At 35.4% G+C, this 8,429-nt stretch overlaps 1 pseudogene; it reads right to left on the bottom strand.

Moving 5' to 3' along the window:
• Positions 1 to 7,199: 7,199 nt before the first annotated feature.
• Positions 7,200 to 8,137, bottom strand: LOC116862521 (annotated as a pseudogene).
• Positions 8,138 to 8,429: the final 292 nt, after the last annotated feature.

The following is an 8,429-nucleotide window of genomic DNA, read 5'->3' as shown; positions in this document are numbered from 1 at the left end:
CTTATTCCCCATAGTGTATGGCCTGTACTTGCAGAGGCAACAATAAGGAGAACTACATGGAGATGCATACAAGTCAGACTCATTATCATGGTTAGGATCAATACATTCAAGGATGCTGGTGAAAACCAGGAATGGTCTCAGACTAGAAAACAGTTCTCCAAGTGCAATTATAATCATGAGACCCTTCTCAAAGGCCAATCTTTTATCTTCACTGAGTCCCAGGAAGAATGCTGTAAAGGGGAAGCAGAAAAGACTCTTGATTTAGCAAGTTATAAACCTTGCACTGACAAATTGTAATTAAAGTCACCTTTTAGCTCCTTGAAGAGAATGTTTATTGTTTTAAGTTTTGTCTATGAATAACTGTAGGGTCTTATAAAATGAGATGAATTTAATTACAAAGAAATAAACTAGTCTTTCAGTATGTGAAAGTAGTTAAATACAGAAGATAAAATATAAAGAAATCAGAATGAATGAATGGAAAATTGAAAACTGGAAATCTTAACACATGCACTAAAACTATGATTTCCTTGCTATCTCCAGATAGTAGATTCACATATAAAAATACTACATTTCTTCATATATGGGTAATTCCAGGCATTTCTGCCTAATTTTTAACTTCCAGGTTATGTTTTTATAGGAAAATCTCTACAAATCATCTAAAATAATTAATTATAAAAAAAATTCATATTATTTAGGAAGTTGTATGTATTTTAGAAATGAGTTGATATAGATTTTTACATTCTTTTAAACATATACAGAAGATGTTGCACATGTAATTTTACAAGGATAAAACAATCATTACTATCATCACATATATTCCTTAAGTATATGACAAATCTTGGCATTATGGTAAATCATTCCTACTAAAAGTTAACAAAGTATTGGGAGAAAGACTGACAATGTGTTATTCTGGCTTATAGCAATCAAGGTTATCTATCAAAATGTTACCTTCACTCTTAAAATAGCAACATTTTCTTGCCTTTGATGAGACATTATCACAGGAATGAAGTTGTTCTTTCTTTTGCAGTTGTGTCCTTCTAAATCACTCAATAGCCAATATTTCATGGATAAATCAGAAATGGATGTTGGAAATTGTACATTTTTCTCATATTTGATGTCTTGCACAGATGTAATCACATGGCTACAACTTAAATTTCATAGAAGATTTCATATGGAAGATTATCTGAATATATGTTAAGCACTGTCAGTGGCACATAAGTTACATATAATATAAAATCAAATGAACTAAGCAAGCAGAATTACTTTAGTGAAGAATGATTGTGTATCTAGGTAAATGAGGGAAGTAATAAATCTAGGTATTTCTTTCATTTAATTTTTTCCTTTGTACAGGTGTAGAATGATTTGTTTCCAAGTGAGATGTTAAAATAAATCTGTAAATGTGAATGAATAGATGAACATGCATGCATAAACAGAGTCAAGAAAGGAATAATGTTATAAATAATCACTTATAGAGGAAGCTTTCTTTTAATACTCATAATACCACTGTGAGAATAGCACTGATTTGTAACAAACTATAAAGAGAGAAAATGGACATACTAAGATTAAAAATTGTCCAAACTAATTATATTAGACAGTGGTAAAAGAGCAAATGTATCCTTGGAACACTGTCACTAAACTAATCTAGACAGATAGGTTTTCTTGATTACCAACTCTTGCTGATACCATTATGATCCAGTAAGAAGGTTTGTTTTTTTTTTTTAGATTCTATTTATTTATTTGACAGAGAAAGATAGTGAGAGAGATAATACAAGCAGGGGGAGTTGGAGGGGGAGGAACAGGCTTCCTGCTCATCAGGGAGTCTGATGAGGGGCTCGATCCCAGCACCCTGAGACCACTACCCAAGTCAAAGGCAGACGCCCAAGGGCTGAGCCACCCAGTCACCACCAGTCAGAAGGTTTTACACTAATAAATTGTTACTCTTTGAACTTGCTGCTTCATAACCTAAAATTTTATTAGAATCTGTAGTAGAGGTGATGATCGGTGACAGCAGAGACTTAAGAATATTGGCATTACTATTTCAGCCCCTGCTTGACTTTCTATGGTGAAGGCTTTGTGCCATGAATTTGAAAGACTAAGATAAAGAATGTGGGGTTAAATGTTATCAAAATAGTCTTTCTACTTAAATGGCTGACTGCTCTCCAGTTTGAAAAGCCATGAGTCTAGTTAATACAAATTTCAGACCTTGTGTTCTCAGTACATAGCTCAAAGAACTAATATGGTGTCCCACACTTATTTCTTGGTTGACTTAAATACCTTCAAATTTTTTTAGGATTCCTTTATTCACTTTTAAATCCTAAAATGGCGTTAAACTAAGATAGAATACTGATGAATGTTTGGCTTACCTAAAATTTTCAATTGAACAGTTATTTAGACCAACTGGTGATCATCCTTCAATTCACATTATTAATTAGCAAGAAAGGAAACCACATCAAATCTAACATTAATGAAAAAGTTCCTGAGGACTCTGATTCACTTGAGGACACATAAAATCTTAGGGATTCTATTCCTGTTAGCAGATTCTCAAAGTTTGATTTCTGAGCCACCAAAAGGAAATTGCTGAGAAGCACCTGCTTTCTAAGGTAGCATCCACAAAGTGTTAGTTTTCAATTGCATAATGTGATTCTCAATGATGCCAGCCTGGGGCTCAAAACAGTGGGGTTAAGCTTTATATTATTTCTACCTTGTTTTCTGTCCCTTCATACAGGAGGCCAAGATTCATGCCTCTGATTATTGTCTGGTGAGTAATTGTGGGTTCTAGACTTCTCCCTTAATTGTTGCTCTAATTTTGCAATTTATTATTTGAATTATATTCTCTGTGAAATTAGCAAAACATAACTTTTATTTTTGTTTGTTTGTTTAAAGATTTTATTTATTTATTTGACAGAGAGACAGAGAGAGAGAGAGCACAAATAGACAGAGCTGCAAGCAGAGGGAGAAGGAGAAGCAGGTTCCCCACTGAGCAGAGAAACTGATGCAGGGCTCAAACCCAGGACCCCAGGATCATGACCTGAACTGAAGTTAGGGCTTAACTGACTGAGCCACCCAGGCACCCCAATTTCTCTGTATTTAGATCCATTTTTTTAATAAATTCAATTGATGGCAAGGAATTGAATGCAACATATCATCTAATAGACAAATATGTGATTGTTATCAGATAGTCCAAAATGCATCACATATTGTAAACAGTTATCCCCAGAAAAACAAAGTGTCTGTTGTGTCTTTATATTCACATTTTAGAATATAATAGACACTTTTATAACATATTTTTCCCTAGGGCTCCCATTGCAACCTTATTTCAAATACTATAAATCATGGGGTTGAGCATGGGTGTCAAAATGGTGGAGAAGATAGACCACTTTATCTTGGCCTATAATACAGGAAGAATTTGGAACATATACGTAAAAATTATAGCAGCATAATGTAAGTTGGCCACTGTCAAGAGAGATGAACAGGTGGAGAATGCTTTCCAGCTCTCAGCAGAAGCCATTTGGATGATGATGACCAGAATGAATGTGTAGGTGGCAAGGAAGACTGAGAATAGAATCAGAAGCAGAATGGTGGCGCTGATCACAACCCCATTCTCATGGGTCAAGGTATCCTCACCTTGGGAGGTGCAAGACACTAGGAGGTTCACAATAGAAGGATTTCTCTGTATCCACAAAAGGGCAATTGCATGGTGTAGACTGAATGCATCAAGGGGTTGAAAGTGCCACTGCTCCACGAGGTAACAGCCATGTGACTACAGAAGTTCAGTTTACGAGGAGTGGATAGTATAAAATTTGGCAACATATCCATCTTAGGAAATGAGGGCTAAAGGGATACACTTAGTCCTACCACGGCCAACCCCATGAAGATCTGGGTGCTCCTGTCAGATGTGGATGTTTTGTTCTTATTTAGAAAGTAATTAGTCATCATATTGGGGACAATGGCAAATGTGAAGAGGATTTCAATGAGAAAGAGATGCCAAAGGAATAAAACACATGGGATATGAATATGTCAACCCACCCCAGTATCTGCAGAATTAGGAGACTATCTCTAATCAGTATAAAAAGGAACATTAATGTGATAAGCAGAGACAGAAATGAGTTGGAGACTACTGTAGCAGACCCAGAAGAATAAATTCAATGATAGTGTGGTTCTCCAAATGTTTCATTCTTATATTCTCTGTAGAAATAAAAGGAAAAGCATATGATGTGGAAATTATTTCACTATTAATAACGTACTTCTTTTTTCATATTACATAAAGAATTGAGGGAAAAATAGTGAAACTAGTAGTCCTAGATTGAACAAATGATATTTGTCTTGTTTGATTTGCGCTACTCCAACCAGCTAGACCTCAAGACCAGACCTTAATTGCTCATCCACTTGTGTCAACTGACCTTTGTCCCATATTTTTCCTTAAGGTCTTCTTTCCAGCTTATTTCTTAACTCAGGTAAATGGATAGTGAAACTGCCCCCTCAAGCTCTAGAGACTGCCTTTACAAGACCTCCAGTGGACTCAGACCATCCAGATCAGTTTGAGCACAACTTCCAACTCGCACCTGTGTAGATGGACCATGGAGTGATCTGTACAATGAATGACAACTATCTTTATCTTAAAACACTAAAATGTCCACCCTTGGAAGGGCACAAGCCTCATTTGCATAACATACAATGTATGCATATGTGTGTTTCCTTAAGATGCATGTGTGACCTTATGCCTAACTCTACATACAATGATAAGGATTCCTTATCTAAATATACATCCTAACCCTAAATAAAAAGAATCCATTCACTCTTGCTTGCAGATTCATGGATTTGGAAGTTATTCCCAGTGATGTCTTTATTTGCTTCAAATAAACTTTACTTTGTGCCACTCACCTGGTGCAGTTTCTTTCTTTGGCTCATCAAGAAGTGAACTGATACTGATTTGGCTACACTTACATGATGTGAAATAGTTAGCTAGATGGATATTGTTCCTTTTTCAATATATTTTTGGTATAGTCTCTTTGAGGCCAAAATTGGTTGGAAAAATCAACAACTTTCTTACAGGTACAAAATTTCTTGGCCGAATTTCATCGTGGGTATATAATCATTTACCAGTAAAAAATAAGAAATATATCCTGACCAAGCATGAGAACCATAATTTCTTAATCTAATTTTTATTCTCCTTCTTGGGCAAAAATTACCCCCCCAAAAAAGAGAACTACAGGCCAATATCCCTCATGAACATGGATGCAAAATTCTCCACAATATCCAAAATATGGAAAGAGCCTATATGTCCATCTACAGATGAATGGATAAAGAAAATATGCTCTCTATATACAATGCACTTAATACTAAATTGCTTTTTTAGAATGTGTTCTCAGTCATGAAAAAGAATGAAATCTTGCCATTAGAAATAATGTGGATGGAACTAGAGGGCATTATGCTAAGCAAAATAAGTCAGTCAGAGAAAGACAAATACCATCTGATTTCACTCATATGTGGAATTTAATTAACAAAACAGATGAATATACTGGAAGGAAAGGAAAAATAAAATAAGATGAAAATTGAGAGGGAAGCAAACCATAAGAGATGCTGAACTCTAAGAAACAAACTGAGGGTTGCTGGTGGGGAGTTAGATGCAGGGAAGTGATAATTGGGTGATAAGCATTAACTAAGGCACTAGGTGTAAAAAGCACAGGGTTTTATATGCACTGTGGAATGACTACATTCTACCTCTGAAACTAATAAACAATTCTCCAAATACTAACAATGTAAATTCAGCAATACATTAAAAGACTCATTCACCAAGATAAAGTGGGATTTATTCTTAGGCTGCAAAAGTGGTTCGATATTCACACAACAATCAACTCGATACAGTGCGTTAGTAAAACTAAGGATAGAAATATTTGATCATCTCAATAGTTGGGGAAAAACTGACAAAGTACAATGTTAATTCATGGTAAAATCACTTAACAAAGTAGGGATAGAGGGAACATACCTTAACTTAATAAAGGTCATATGCAAAAAACCCAAAAGCTAACACTATCCTCAATGGGAAAAAAACTGAGAGCTTTTCATCTGTGGTCTGGGACAAAATAGGGATCTCCAATCTCACCTAACAGAGTAATGGAAGTCCTAGCCACAGTAATCAGACAGCAAAAGGAAATAAAACACATCCAAATTAGAAAGGAAAAAGAAAATCAAACATTCGCTATTTGCAGATGACTTGATATTCTATATAGAAAACCCAACAGACTCCACCAGAAAATTGCTAGAACTGATACACAAATGTCTTAACATTGCAGGATACAAAATTAAGGGCACAGAAACCTGTTGCATTTCTATACACCAATAATGAAGCTGCAGAAAGAACAATCAAATAATCCAACCCATTTACAATTGCACTAAAAACCATAAGACACATAGGAATAAACCTATGTGTAGAAGAGATATATTCTCACAACTATAAACATTGATTAAAGACATTGAAATGATACAAAGAAATGGAATTACATCCCATGCTCATAGATTTGAAAAACAAATATTAAAATGTCTATGCTAAACAAAGTGATCTACACATTTAATGCAATCCATATCAAAATACCACCAACATTTTTCACAGAACTAAAACAAACAATCTTAAAATTAGTATGGAATCACAAAAGACCTCAAATAACCAAAGCAATCTTGAAAAATGAAAGGAGAGCTGGAAGCATCATAATTCCATTGAAATTATGTTGGATTTAAGAAAAAAATAGGTGAATATAGCAGTAAAAAAGAGAGAGAGAGAGAAAGAGGCAAACAGGAAACAAACACTAAACTTTAGAGAATAAACTGATAGTTACTTGAGGGAGGTTGGATGGAGGAATGGGTCAAATAGGTAATGGGGATTAAGGAGAGCACATGTTCTGATGAGCACTGGGTATTGTATGCAAATGATGAATTACTAAATTCTACACCTGACATTAGTATTATACTGTATGTTAACTAATGACTTTAAATAAAAAATTGAAAAGAAAAAAAGTTTAAAAAGTTAAAAATAATATAAATATATGAAATATATATGAAAAAATCCAAAATGTAGAATTTTGTCTGCATTTCAAAGTTAAATAGTACCAGCTATAGATATAACACATATATAAATTTTCTCAAGGAAATCTCACACAGTATGTTTTGTATGAACTTGAAATTTGGGGCAAATCAATGTAATCTTAGTGATGACTTAAGGCAGCACACCGATCCATACACTTTCTCAGGGCTCCCTTGATATCACTGTTCCTCATACAGTATATGATAGGGTTTAACAAAGGAGTAAATATAGTATAGAACACTGAAACTATTTTATCGTAGTTAGCTGACCTGTAGGATTTAGGTCTCATGTAGATAAAAATAGCATCTCCATAAAACAGTCCCACTACACAGAGATGTGAGGAACAGGTAGCAAAAGCCTTCTTGTGGGCTTCTCTAGAATGCTTCTAGAGATCTGCAGCAAGGATAAAACTATAAGAAATCAGGATAAGAGAAAATGGGACCAGAAGCATTAATACACAGCAGATGTACATCACATACTCAAAAAGAACTGTGTCAGCACAAGCCAAACGCATTAGAGTAGGGGCTTCACAGAAGAAATGATTTATCTCATGTGCATCACAGAATGGAAAACTCGGGGTAGCAGCAGCTTGTATGAGCCCATCAGCTGCCCCCAGGAACCAAGACCCCACAGTCATTCTCAGGCATAATTGCCAGCTCATGAGAATGGGGTATCTCAGTGGGTGGCAAACAGCCACATAGCGGTCATAGGACATGGATGCTATGAGGAAGCACTCAGCACCTCCCAATGTGATGAAGAAGAAGATCTGCAACACACACCCAGCAGGGGAGATGGACTTCTGGCCAGTCAAGTAGTCAGCTGCCATTTTGGGCACAATGGTGGAGACCAGCATCACGTCCATAAGGGAGAGTTGGTTCAAGAGGAAGTGCATGGGCATGTGGAGCTGGACATCCTGGTGAATCAGGAAGAGCATGAGGGCATTGCCTACTAGAGAGGTGAAGGCAATTGTCAGAATCATCACAAAAAGAAATAGGTGGGCTCCTTGTGGTTAAAGAGTCCTAGGAGAATGAAATCTGTGGTGGTGTTCCAAATGTTCATGATTTCAAAGAAGAGCAACACTGCAAATGAAGAAATAGATGATAGAGTTTTCAGTGTTTACAATGCTCCATTTCAGTTACATTTTCATGAAAAGAATTTGTGTGAAAATGTTGAAACCTATTCCAAATATTTTATCTGTGATTTCCAAAGACATTTTAACTTGGACATAATGTTAGTTTTGCTTTTTTTTTTTTTTTCATTTTCATTATAAATAATTCTCAGGTTTAGTTTGCTTAATCGGTATAATGAATAAAATTTCTGGATAAATGGAAAGTGTTTTGTAAGCATGTCT

Source organism: Lontra canadensis, unplaced genomic scaffold, assembly GCF_010015895.1.
Source record: "Lontra canadensis isolate GAN:19392208 unplaced genomic scaffold, GSC_riverotter_1.0 scaffold251, whole genome shotgun sequence".
Lineage (NCBI taxonomy): Eukaryota > Metazoa > Chordata > Mammalia > Carnivora > Mustelidae > Lontra > Lontra canadensis.
This window is presented reverse-complemented; position numbering and strand designations above follow the sequence as displayed.